Genomic DNA, 12,742 nt, shown 5'->3' with positions numbered 1-12,742 from the left:
TCACTGTTAATGGGCAAAGGTTGAAACATTATTGGGGTGGTGACTTCTCTAACCAAAAGTCAACCGTTCAACTCGAGACGCCAGAATGAAGCAGCCGCAGAAAAGTCGAGCTATCGACTATAACTTAGCGCTGGGTGGGAGGCAACCCACTGTATCCTTTTTATCTGTTTATTTACTTTATTATGTTTTCTGCATGAGATTAGGAAGTTTATTTTCAGATTCATTTAGTATTCCCTTATGTGGTCATCGATCATCTAGGCATGTTAAAAGAGTCCAAGCACTGTGCACACGAGTCCTTAAGTATCACACACGAGTTCGGGTTGATTTGAGTTGTTTTGGATAGTTGAGTGTGGAATTCACGTATTTCGAGGCAAATTATGTTTTCTAAATTTCACATGTCAATATTTTAAAAGTATGTTTCTGAAAAATTGGGGACGTTGAGAGTCGGGTCATTTAAAAAAAAATTGGACAAAAATCGGATTTTTTTTGGGGAAAGAGGCTTTGTTTTATTTTATTTTATTTTATTTCTTTAAAAAAAATGTGTGCCTATGCGATCGCATAGACATGGTGTCTATGCGACCGCATAGACACCTACCGAAACTTAAAATCAACAAACCAATATATCTATGAGACCGCATAGATTATAACTATGCGGCCGCATAGGTAGAAAAAGGCGTGGGTTTTTAACCCCGCCCGAATCATTTTTTTAAAGGGTTTCAAATCATTTTCAACCTCTCACTCTCTTCCCAAATCAATTTTAGGCTAACATCACACACTAATTTATTCATTGCATTGTGATATAATTGATAGGAAATCCATTTTCTCCATCGATTAAACCCTACTAAAACAAGGTATGTGTTCTTCCTCCCCCCTCAATTCCGTTTTCGATTCTATTGATTGTGAATGTAATTTTGGCAAATTGAGGGAGTTTAGACTAGTTCATGTGCATATGGATTGGTTGTGCTTGTGTTGTGTGAAAATTTGGAATGATTCTAAACCAAAATTCCTTCAATTGACACCATTTTCACTATATGCTTGTCATGTGTTGGATAAATTGCCACATTGATAATTTTTGGGTATTTTGGTATATGTTGCATTAAATTCACTTGATTGATCAACGTGTAGGAGATTGGTGATTGATTTTTGAATGGGGAAGCATGTGACATAGTAAATTTTTGGCAAATATATGAAGGTTTTATCATGCCCGCAACATGTTCGATAAAATGCCCATTTTTGGTAATCTAATACAATTATGAACATCTAGCATGGCATATGACTATTAGATGAATGGAATAACTCGTTGTGACGTATTACCAACCAATGTGACTTAGACAACATCAACACACACATGCACACAATATAGCTAAGTCGTTGCATGCCCACAGCACCCTCTGTCCCTTATTTTACACTACTATTTGACACACCAAACGAACTCCGATTAAGCTGAAATTTGGGTATGTGCTAGACCTCATTGCATACTTCCATATGCTCGGAGGTTGCCAGGGACAATCTTGATAATTCTCGATGGTGCCCGGGGCCGAAGGTGTACACTCAATCATGACTCCAACCCTTTCACTATGAGCATATTCACCCAAATTTTCTTATATTTTCATATGGACTATACATTTATACTACTCTAATCATCATACATTGTTCATTACACAACGTGGTAGTATACATGCTTATTGAAACAAGTTTGGGGGATTCGTGAATTACGTGCTTTTCATTTCATGCGATTTCTCGCTGTATAACAAGATGTCTAATGCTAGCTATTTTCCAACTTTGCAGGATGCCACCAAAACGAACTTCAAAAGGAAAGGAGAAGGTTGGCTCGTCATCCGATACAGCACACACTCGAGTGCTTGAGGGAGGGATACAAAGATTCTTGACTTCCGAGGCAGCAGCCCGATATGAAAACATAGTGAGTCGATGGACAGTGACACCAGAACGGGCTGTTAAATTGGAAGACTTTCCTGATTTCGAGCTGACTACTTTGGTGCATAACTGTGGATGGGATAAAATAGTGGAGCAGCCACATCGGAGTTATGAATTGTTGGTAGGAAAATTTTACGCCAACTTCAATACAGAAATTGACATACCAGGGTCCGACCACCTGCATCAGACTTGGGTCAGGGGGAAAATGGATCACATTCTCACCCGAGGTGATTCAAGACTACTACCAGCTCACGTGGAAAAACATAACCCCTATACTAGGTGACTTCAATTGGCATGAAGTGGCGGAGATCTTATTGGGGCGACAAAATGCATGGCCACTCCCCACCACCAAGTGGCATCAGATTGAGCCGACCTCTCATAGGACCACATTCACAGATCCCACAGCTGGATTCCTTTATCACTTGGTGCGAGGTAATAAGGTTGATCTTGCCACTCTTTGCTATAATCAGATACATCATGTGGGTACCTTGGGAGATAGACACAGCTCAATGATCTTTCCAAGCCTTATCTCCGAAATTTGCATAGCTGCTGGTATAAACATTGTATTCGGGGAAGTGGCTGCCAAACCCAGCCCCACCATAAAGCGCAGTACCTTGGAGGCTCAAGACAGAGCCAGGATAAAGCACTGGGAAAAGCAAGAAATTGAAAGGCTCAAACAGCAGGAAAAGCAAGGTCACGAGCACGCAGAGCAAGAGATGCCTCAAGCTCCTCCACCACAGGCTGAGTTAAATGCACAGTTGTGGCGCCAAATTTTCACCACCACCACGGGGACCAGTCGAGACGTACAGAGTCTCCAGCAGGCTATGGGGACTTTGACGACTGAGTTGCATATAGCCCACCGTGACATCCACATTTCCACTGATATGTCACGTGCTGCTCGCCAGGATGCCCAGGCAGCTAGAAGGGAGATGGACACTATGAACGGTCGACTCAATGTGTATGTGGGTAGGGTGGATGGCATCCAGATGAGGGTAAATGAAACTTGGGAGCGTTTGGGCCGTTTGTAGACACGTGTTGAGGGGATCCATGATGAAATATTACAGCAGTCAGCACTGATGAGAGAGATCTTAGCGCGCCTATCTCCAGCTGATGATACTACAGGATCTAGCTCCCATCGCAGCCTCCGTATTGATCAGGGGAGTATCGTTTGCCTCATTTGTATTCATTTTCCTTAAATTCTGCCATCTAAACTTAATTTTCGCATTGAGGACAATGTCTTGTATAAGTTTGGGGGATGGTGGCATAATTTGATAAAGACAGTCGGCATGTAACTAATTGCATTTCCACAATCCAGATTTATTTTGACTAATTGTTGCATGAGGCATGCTTGTGAGTGAATATTGATTATGCTTATGTATGCTTATGTAAGCTTAATCGCCTTGCCGGCTATGATGTTACTATTGGATTGGTATATTTCAAAACTTTGGAGTCGGTGTTAATTAGGCCAACTAATACTTGTTGATCTAATACTTGACATTCTATATGCACGTCATTCATGTTTTACATGTTAGGTAAGTGATTAGGGTTTTGAGCATAAAGTAGAAAATAATTTTAACCCTCTATTGAATTAACCCGTAAACTAGCTTAAGACAGTTTGGTGATAGTTGAGCTATTATAGGAGAACATTGAGATAAGTGAGGCTCCGTGCATGAATTAGTGTGTGGATTGCCTAGACCAGTGGAATGAAGAGTAGGTGAAAATCTTAAATTGAGGGTTGGTTTTGGATACCAGATGTCTAGAAAAATAAGGGCATAAACTTAATTTGTGAGAATAAGACACTTCTTTTTCAGCCTTTATGACTCGAGCAAGTAAGTCTGTAAGGATATTTCAAAATCTGGTGCTTTAAGGTCAACTGATCTGGGAGTCACCGGCCTAAAGCTCGATACATGGGTCATATAGAAAGCAAGAGGTAAAGAAGTTAATAAAAAGTCATCTGATCGAGCCTTTATAACTCAAGTGAATAAGCCTGCAAGGGTTTTAAAACCTGGTGCCCTAAAACCAACTGGTTTGGGAGTCACCGACCTAAAGCTCGTTACATGGATTATATAGAAAGCAAATGAGAAGATGCTTAAAAAAATAATAATAATAAAAAATAAAAAATCAGAAAACCAGAGAAAAGTGAGAAAAACAAAAAGAGACAATAACAAGAAGAAAAGCCCTTGGACAATTGGTGGAAGAAACTATACCTTTGAGGCGGGGCAAGTAACCTAGTTCAATCTTGAGTGTCGAAGCAATCAAAACTAGGAGAGCCTTTACTTGTTGACATGTGAACTTGTGATAGTGAAATTAATTCAAACTACGAGAGGGTAAGAACTATAGCTAGGTAAACTCATAATTTTTAAACACAATTCCGGGATAATTGAGTGAAAAGAATAAGTTTGGGAGGTTGTGTATCTCTCGAGCGAGTAAGGAGACATTTGACCACTTGGGCTCGGGACTCAAACTCATCATGAACTTGATATGTTAGCATGAATCCACACACACACGTCAAGTATGCACTTAACAGGTAAAGGTTGATGTCATTTTGCACTGATAAATTTTCATTAAATCAATTACTTAGTCCAATACTGAGCCAAGGCAAGGTGTTAAGTCATGTTTGTTCAGAATTATATCACTATCTTGTTTGAGGACAAACAATAGTTCAAGTTTGGGGGGTTTGATAAGTGTGTTTTTGCACACTTATTTACATCACAAACATGACTTAAATACAAGTAAAATAATTGAATTGCTACTTAACTTTGTCAAATTCATGCAATGTAGGTAATTCTATGGAAATAGTGGAATTCAGGAGAAAAGAGCCGAAAAAGGACCAAATTGGAGTAAAATGAAAATTCAGGGACCAAATTGCAATTATCTAAAAGTTGACCCGATGAACACATCAAGCAATTGATCAAGCTAAGCACCAATTGGAAGTTGTAATGGAACAATGGAGCAACTAGAAATAAGAGAGGAGGTCAAGAAGTGAAGGAATGAAACTTGAGGATCAAAATGACTCAAATAAGAAGTTTGCTCTACTATGCGGTCGCATAGTATAAAATCTATGCGATCACGAGTGACCCTTCAGGGATTAAAAATGCCAATTTTCATATGCCTATGCGGTCGCATAGGTATAACTTTTCCCCGATTTTTGCAGTTTCCTTATATGATTGCAACTCCTTTGGTAACCTAATTTCGACGGGTTTAAATAGCAAATAAACATCCAGAAGCCGCATGAACGACTTGGGAGGCAAAAACATTCATCTTGGAGTGGATTTGAAGGCAAGAACAAGAATTGATGCAAGATTTACAAGATTTCTTCAAGTTTTGATAACCCGGTGATGTATTTTATTCACACTTTGTTAGATTTCGTTATTTTTATCATGATAGACTAGATTTCTACAACTAGGTGATCAATGAACCATGTAATTATTATTAAACTTGTTATTTCATAATTTTGAATTATTAGTTCAATGAGATATTTGAATGGATTATATTGCTTTATTTATTTCCACAATTAATGTGCACTTAATTTGTGTGAACTTGGTGGTTTAATTCTGAATTTGAGAAAATTAGATTAAACTCGACATATATAATTCATCATAGGGTTCGATAGGGGATAGAAATATACTCCTATGCCCTATGTAAATCTTTAATTGCTCACAAAAAGATTATATGCGTTCTTGTATAATTGCATCCGTCATAGAGATATATGCTAATGATTTATGAGAATAGGTTCAATACATCTCGAGAGAGAGTATTGAATAGATTTAGGAGCATTGATTTGTCAAATTCTTATTGAATTATCAAAATTGTGAAATTAGGGTTTAATTAGTAATTATGTGGGGATTCGTGATCCTAGTGCATTTGTTTTACATAAATTGATAATACATTTCATTTAATTTTATAACATTTCGTAATTGAGTCATTCGTTAAGTGAAATTAAGTAATTAGGGTTTGATTTGAAATTAGGGTTTTTCAATTTGGGGATTTCCCCCAAATTAGGGTTTGATTTGAAATTAGGGTTTTTCAATTTGGGGATTTCCCCCAAATTAGGGTTTGATTTGAAATTAGGGTTTTTCAATTTAGGGATTTCTCCTAAATTAGGGCTTTTGATTCCAAAATACATCTTAATTCAATTAGTTTCGGTTAAGGCTAAAATAAATAAAATTGAACTACTCTTTCTTTATGGGACGATACTCGGACTTCTAAAGTCCACTTTATTACTTGTCACGACCCGTACACTTACGGTAATTTAAATCTAAAGAAATATTTCGCAACCATTTATGCTCAAATAAGTCAGTCTGTTGTGGACAAATTGAATCCTGTTTTCGGTATAATATACGCTGTTGAGTTGAATGACTCCAGTTTTGCTCTAATTTGTGTTGTCCTCTATGAGTTAATTCTGCATCTCCTATGATAAAAATTTGTCCGTATTTGCCTTTTAACAGTGTTGTTTCTCTACAACGCGCCATTATTGTTCCTGGGGTTGTTGGGTGTAGCAGCTTTTTCTGGGGTTTTGCCATTGCATCCATATGTACAACTTATTGGATTAGAATTGGATGGTGACCTTTGTTTCTGTGAAAGATGTAATTATTATGTCTCCATGATACTGTTTCAAACGCTTAATGCAGTTTTTTGATTTGAGTAATAAAATAATATCTTCGGGTCTACATTTTGGTTGAAATGGAGATGTTTAGATCAGCAAGTTATGTGGTGCATATGAGGATGCTGAAGAAATTGCAATATATTTTAAAAAATAGTTGAATGAAAATGTAGGATTTTCAGTACCAGTCTTATAATTAATCATTTTCCATTTTATGATTAGTGGTTCAATGAGTAGATCAAATGAGAATTTAAATCTTAACAATACTATATGATTCAGGTGCCAATTAGCATAAAATTTTATATCTTAATTTGGATTGTAATACAAATGTTTGGACTATGATTCTTAGACTTGGATATGGGTATTGGGTACGGGTACGTATTTAATTGTTGGATATTTTATTTTTTTCCTAAAATATAGGATAAGGGGGCATGTCTAAAAAGAGTCTAAATTTTGCATACGGGTACGTGGATACATCTTTGAAACTTCAATTTTTCTATTAATTCAAGATATTTTGAATAAACCAAAATCAATTATTCATAAATAAAGAAATGAGTATTGAATAATGGTTTAACACAAATAAAAAGAAATTTTAAAGTTTAATTTTCAATTATAAGAAACTAATTTTGAATGTTATAGAAAATAGAAAATGAGGGACTTGATTATAATTTGGATTTCGTGGAGCACTAAATCGCACTACATGGAACTCATTTTCATTTTATACAAATAAATCTCTACACCACTGATGAAGAGAGGGAAAGAAAAAGAAGAAGAAAAGGGAAAACCTAACACCGTCGCCTTTCTCGACCCTCTCGGAGGCAGCATTAGGTTTATAAAGAGCAAAAATGAGAAAGAAAAGGAAAAGAAAAGGAAAAAAAATGAAGATGAAGCAAAAATGACAAAGTGTCTGGTTGTAACTTGAAGAATCCGACACATATTCCATATCCATACACATGTCGTGTCATGTCTGACACGGGTACTATAACCATTTCAAAAAATCCGAGCATCAAAGTGTTTGGACATACATGGAATGTAATCATTACATTTGACCTTTTCTAGAAAATAAGTACTGCTTTATAATCTTACGGTTGTATATGGAGATTTCAAATGTGTGCTAGAGTAAGGACCTTTTGATTATTGCAGTTCTAAAGTGTGTTTGTTCTAAAGACTAAACGGTTGTTTGTTTCAAGATTTTTTTGTTTTTCCTCTCTCATTTGCATTTAATATAAGATGCTCATTCAGTATTCGTATTTGTTTTCTTTTCATCAGGATTGAAAGGTTAGAATTGTTCGATGAGTTTGAAGAGTGGCACATGCTGCAGGCAAGAATTTTCTTACTTTCATATTGCCTTGGAAAAGAAGTGCTTTGTATGGTCTTAGATCCGCCTAGAAGAATGCCATGTTTGTAAGAGATACTTCAATGGGACGATCGCACCACGTGGCGATGTGACAGCCCTATCAAGGTGCGCCACCTCGGTGGGTGGTCCACCACAAGCCCGCCCCCACTGAAGATTTAGTCCATGTTTGTGGGTTGATTTTATAAAATTCTCTATTATATTCCTTAAATAATTTAAGGTGGTGATTTATCTGTATAATTGGGTAATATGATTAAAGTCAGGAAGAGATTACTTTAAAAAAAGAAAAATGTTCTATCTGAATAATGAATACTGCATAATAAAAATGTTCTTTTATCTGAATAATGTGCATTGCATTCATGAATTCCTTTTCAGAAAACAAGAACGATTTCTTTTTTTTAAAAAAAAAAAAAAAAGGATCAATTATAGTTTTTAACATGGTTGAAATGAGTTTGAAGGTTTTTGTTCTAAAATTGCTGATTTTCAGGAGCACTACTGTGTGGCCTATGCAATCAATGATACAATGGTACGCCAGTATTTATGTAGCATGAATTACTATTCTTTCCTCTCTTTTTTTAATCAGTCACCATCTATTCTATCTTCATGCTTCAGGGTCTGTTTGAGAAATTCGGATTCCCTGAAGATGAGACGGGGACGGCTGTTACAACATCCCCATGAGAGGAATAATTGTTTTTTGGAATGATTCTTTTCTATGCCTCGATGGCTAATATTGTCATGAAATGAAGCATGCAAGTGGCTCGTGTTGAACCCTGGTGCTTTCGTAACTCGTTTTTGGGTCTTAGCTCCAGGGCCGGTCCTGAGGCGAGGCGGTTGAGGCCTGTGCCTCAAGGCCCAAAGCCGAAGAGGGCCTCATTTCATCGCCTCTCACCTCTCTGTTCCATCGGACCAGCGACGGCGACACTGCGGCACTCCCTTAGTCTGCTTCTTTTCTTCTTCTTCCCTTCTTTCACTCTTCACTCTTCGCTTTTTCACAAATCAAAATGTGCGCCCTTTTTTCAACCCTAATCGCGCTGCTGTGTTGTCGCGATCTGTGCGACTGCTCCTTCACCTGCCAGTAGGACCTCCGGTCAGCCACTTACTCCCAGGCCCCAGCCAGATTACTTATACAAATACATATAAGCTCTGCATATTTAAATTTCAATTCTCAGCAACATCAAAAAAATTTAAAAATGGCAGAGGATGGAGTTGTCGGGCAGATACATGTAAGCTCTGTACATCTATTTTCATATTCAATTCAAACCCAAGATTCCCAAAACACCGGAATCGGAGAAGAAATACTTTTCTTTTAAAAATTGACTTTTAACTTTTATCAAGTTCTTAGAATTTTGTATCAAAAAAGTTGGTTAAGTTTTAAACTTTTGTTTGTCAAATCAAAGCAAAGAGAGGGTTTTGATAAATTGTCGTTGGAGAATCAAGATAAAACTTGAACATTGATCTATTATATATTAAGAACAATTATTTACTTTGAGATTAAAATTAGTAGAAGACAAAAAAAAAATGCTGACTCCTCAATTGTAAGATTAATTTGAGACAAACTAAACTCATTTGATTTAAGATTACTTTGAGGTTTACTGATGCACATGTCAACTGTAAGAATTTTAGGATTTTTAGATATTGTAGTGGTGCAATTTGAAGGCGTTAGACATATTTTACATGTGCCAAATTGAAACCATGGCACAAACTAAAGTATACACAGAACAGAAAAAGGTTAATTTTAAGCAATCATTTGGAAAGTGTCCTATTGTCCTTCTCCAATGTTTTTGCAATATGATTTAGCCTTTGTTATGTTGTTAATAGAATTGATTTTTATGTCTCTTAATGAGATATCACTGCATGGATTGGTACTAGAAATGTAGAACCTTAGCTGTGTGAATCTTTCTAGAATGATGTATTGAGATCGAAAGATTTTGAGCTCCCATGTATTCACGTCTGTCTACTTCAAGAATGGATTTAGCCAAGATCCTTCTTGTGGTCGAAAATTATATTCTACTTCATGCAAATGTAGAGAGGAATGGAGTGGGAGAGAAATGCAAAGACGTTTTAAGGATTTACTTAATGGTTGCTATTAAATTTATATTTCATATACAATTTAAATTTATCTTCAACAATTAATTGGTTGTCGTAGTTGCTGTTAAATTTTGATTTCAAGATTGTGAGTTGTGACGGTGAAATTCTCAAAGTGCCGCATTGTATCATTTCATAATTTTTGCTCAATTCATATTTTTCAGGTAAGCAATGGCTTGCCCTTGCTTATTTATAAACTATTAAACATATAGGAAATGTTCGAAGTTTTGTCGCCTTATATATTGCATTATAGTATTGCACTCTTGTTGAATTATATTGACTTTTGTTAGATTTAATCGTATGATCAATTCTTTGAGCCCCGTTTTTGGTATAGAATGCATTTCGGAGTAGTAGACAATTTTTTTTATTTATTTTTTATTTTTTTTATTTTTTTTGTTTTACAGCTGAGTATTAAGTTAACAGTTGGTATCATAATACGCATTTATTTTGCATGCATAATTTTTTTCTTTTTTTGGTGGGGAAGGGGGGCCTAATTTTTTAAGTTCGCCTCAGGCCCCCCAAAAGCACAGAATCGGCACTACTTAGCTCCAGTGTATGGATATACTATACTTGTGCTATATGACTTAAATGTATCCATTTATACATATCTGTCATCCCATGGACCAGTGAAATATGGATTTGGATTTTTTTTTTTCTCCCTCTTTTTATTCTTTTTAATGGTACGTCTTATTTCCCTTTTTCTCCCTATTCATTTTTAGTTGGATCACAATGCCATTGGATTCATGGATGGAACAGTCAATTACCTTAATGATTCTACACTTGCATAATAATACTTTACATTGTAAATATGGGTTTTTTTGTGCAAAGACTGAAGTTGGAGGAGCCAGACTCGATCAAATTGTATTCTGTGTGATGCTATGGTTGATCAGTCACAATCATGAACATGTGATATTATTATGCAGACACGACCTTAATTGTAAATGTACTTATAAACTCACAAAAGCAAGTCTTTTACGAGTGATGTGAGATACAAGTAGATTATTATGATTAGCAATTGTAGCAAAATTCTTATAGTTTAAGTTGAAGGAAATAAAAAATACAAGGGCCCTTTGTTAAGGGTTGGAATAAAATTTTGCTGATAAACGAATTTATTTGAGAAGGTTCTCTTTATATTATAGGAGAGAAAAATGTCCATAATTTTGGATGAAATGATGTCAGCGTAATCTCATCAATCCTATTTCTCTACTCCGTAGGGTTGTTTAGAGTGCGATATTGACGCGGGATGGGTCTATTTTGTAGAGATTCTTCAATATAAGGATTGAAATAATTATTTTTTATTTTATTTTGATCATTTTAGAAATTATGTAATAGGTCAAACTAGTCAGTATAATATGACCGTTTTTTAACAATTCATTATCCACTAACTAGTAAATGCTGCAAACATTTTTGAATCACAATGGAGGCGGTTAGATCCATTCTGCTTATATATACACCCATTTGGTTTTGAAAAAAATACATCAAAAAAACGAAATTACAACTTTTAATATTTTCAAATTTTTACACTCAAGTTTTAAATATTTTTCTAGAGTATACTTAGGAGTTCTGAGAAACAATACGTGATTGCTGTACAAGTGGTTTGTGGTTGTTGTATTTTGGGAGTGATTGTCTACAGAGGTCGCAACAGTTATCAACCGGCAATTTCACTTTAAAACATCATGTTGTCACGAGAATCGATTAGTCAATAAATTTTATTTCTGCACTTTACTATTCTGCAAGTTTCTGCAACTAATTATTTTCGAACAATACTTCTACTATTTTGATCTTCTATTTTATGTACATCTCATATATCATATATTTTTATTATCTTTCACATCTTATCCTTCTTCACATCTCATCCTCTTACTTGTATAGTCAATCACCTTATTTTTGAAAGAACTCTCGTTTCACCAAATTTTCAATCTCATCATTCGACTAGACTGAAGATCCTTTCAACAAGATGATTGCTCATATCCTCGTGGAAAAAGAAGGTGATCTAGAGTTGGAATTCTCCCCCATTTTTGTTTTCTAGTGAATGAGAAATGGAATGTACAGGAAAAGAAATTGGAGAAGCAAATGAAAAATTTATGTGTGAGGAGAGAGTGAAAATTTTTGTGTGAAGAATTGGAGTGAAGAATATGGGTATTTATAGGATTTTTATTATCCATATTTCTGATTTTTTTTTTTCACATTTTTTGGAGATAACCGTTGGAAATTAGAAATGTAGCAGCTGGGAACAATTTGGCAGCTGAGTTTTTTGCCATCATATGGCTGTTGATATCTGTAAATTAGAGTTCAAATTTGACCTAATTTTATAGATTCCACTCCGAAAAATTGGTTTATTCTCCCATCCTCTGTACACTATTTGAAAAAAGTGGAACAATGATGAGCAGAAAACACATATTTGGGTTTTTTCCCCAACATTAGTTTTGCTCTGAATCACTTTTCACAAAATCTATTCTCAAAAAATCTAAAACAAGCAAGCTCTTAGTTTTGTCATTTTTATGGTATTCTCTTTAATAACCTTGTTCAATCCCATCCTGACTAACTAATATTCTGAAAGATTCAATTATAGCCAACTTAGACTAGTTTACTCAAGAACCATGCTATCTAATTTACAGAAAAGAAGAGAAATGCTTGTTTTTTTTAATTTATTGTTAACCGGGATGATGGTGAAACTATGTTGCTGGGATTCAGAGTTTTGAACATGCTGTTAGATGGCTTTAAATTGGATGATGAAGAACATTATCACTATGTAAATTGGATGA

Source organism: Olea europaea, unplaced genomic scaffold (genome assembly GCF_002742605.1).
Source record: "Olea europaea var. sylvestris unplaced genomic scaffold, O_europaea_v1 scaffold1467, whole genome shotgun sequence".
In the NCBI taxonomy this organism is placed as follows: Eukaryota; Viridiplantae; Streptophyta; class Magnoliopsida; order Lamiales; family Oleaceae; genus Olea; species Olea europaea.
The sequence above is the reverse complement of the archived record's forward strand: the minus strand, read 5'-3'. Positions refer to the sequence as shown.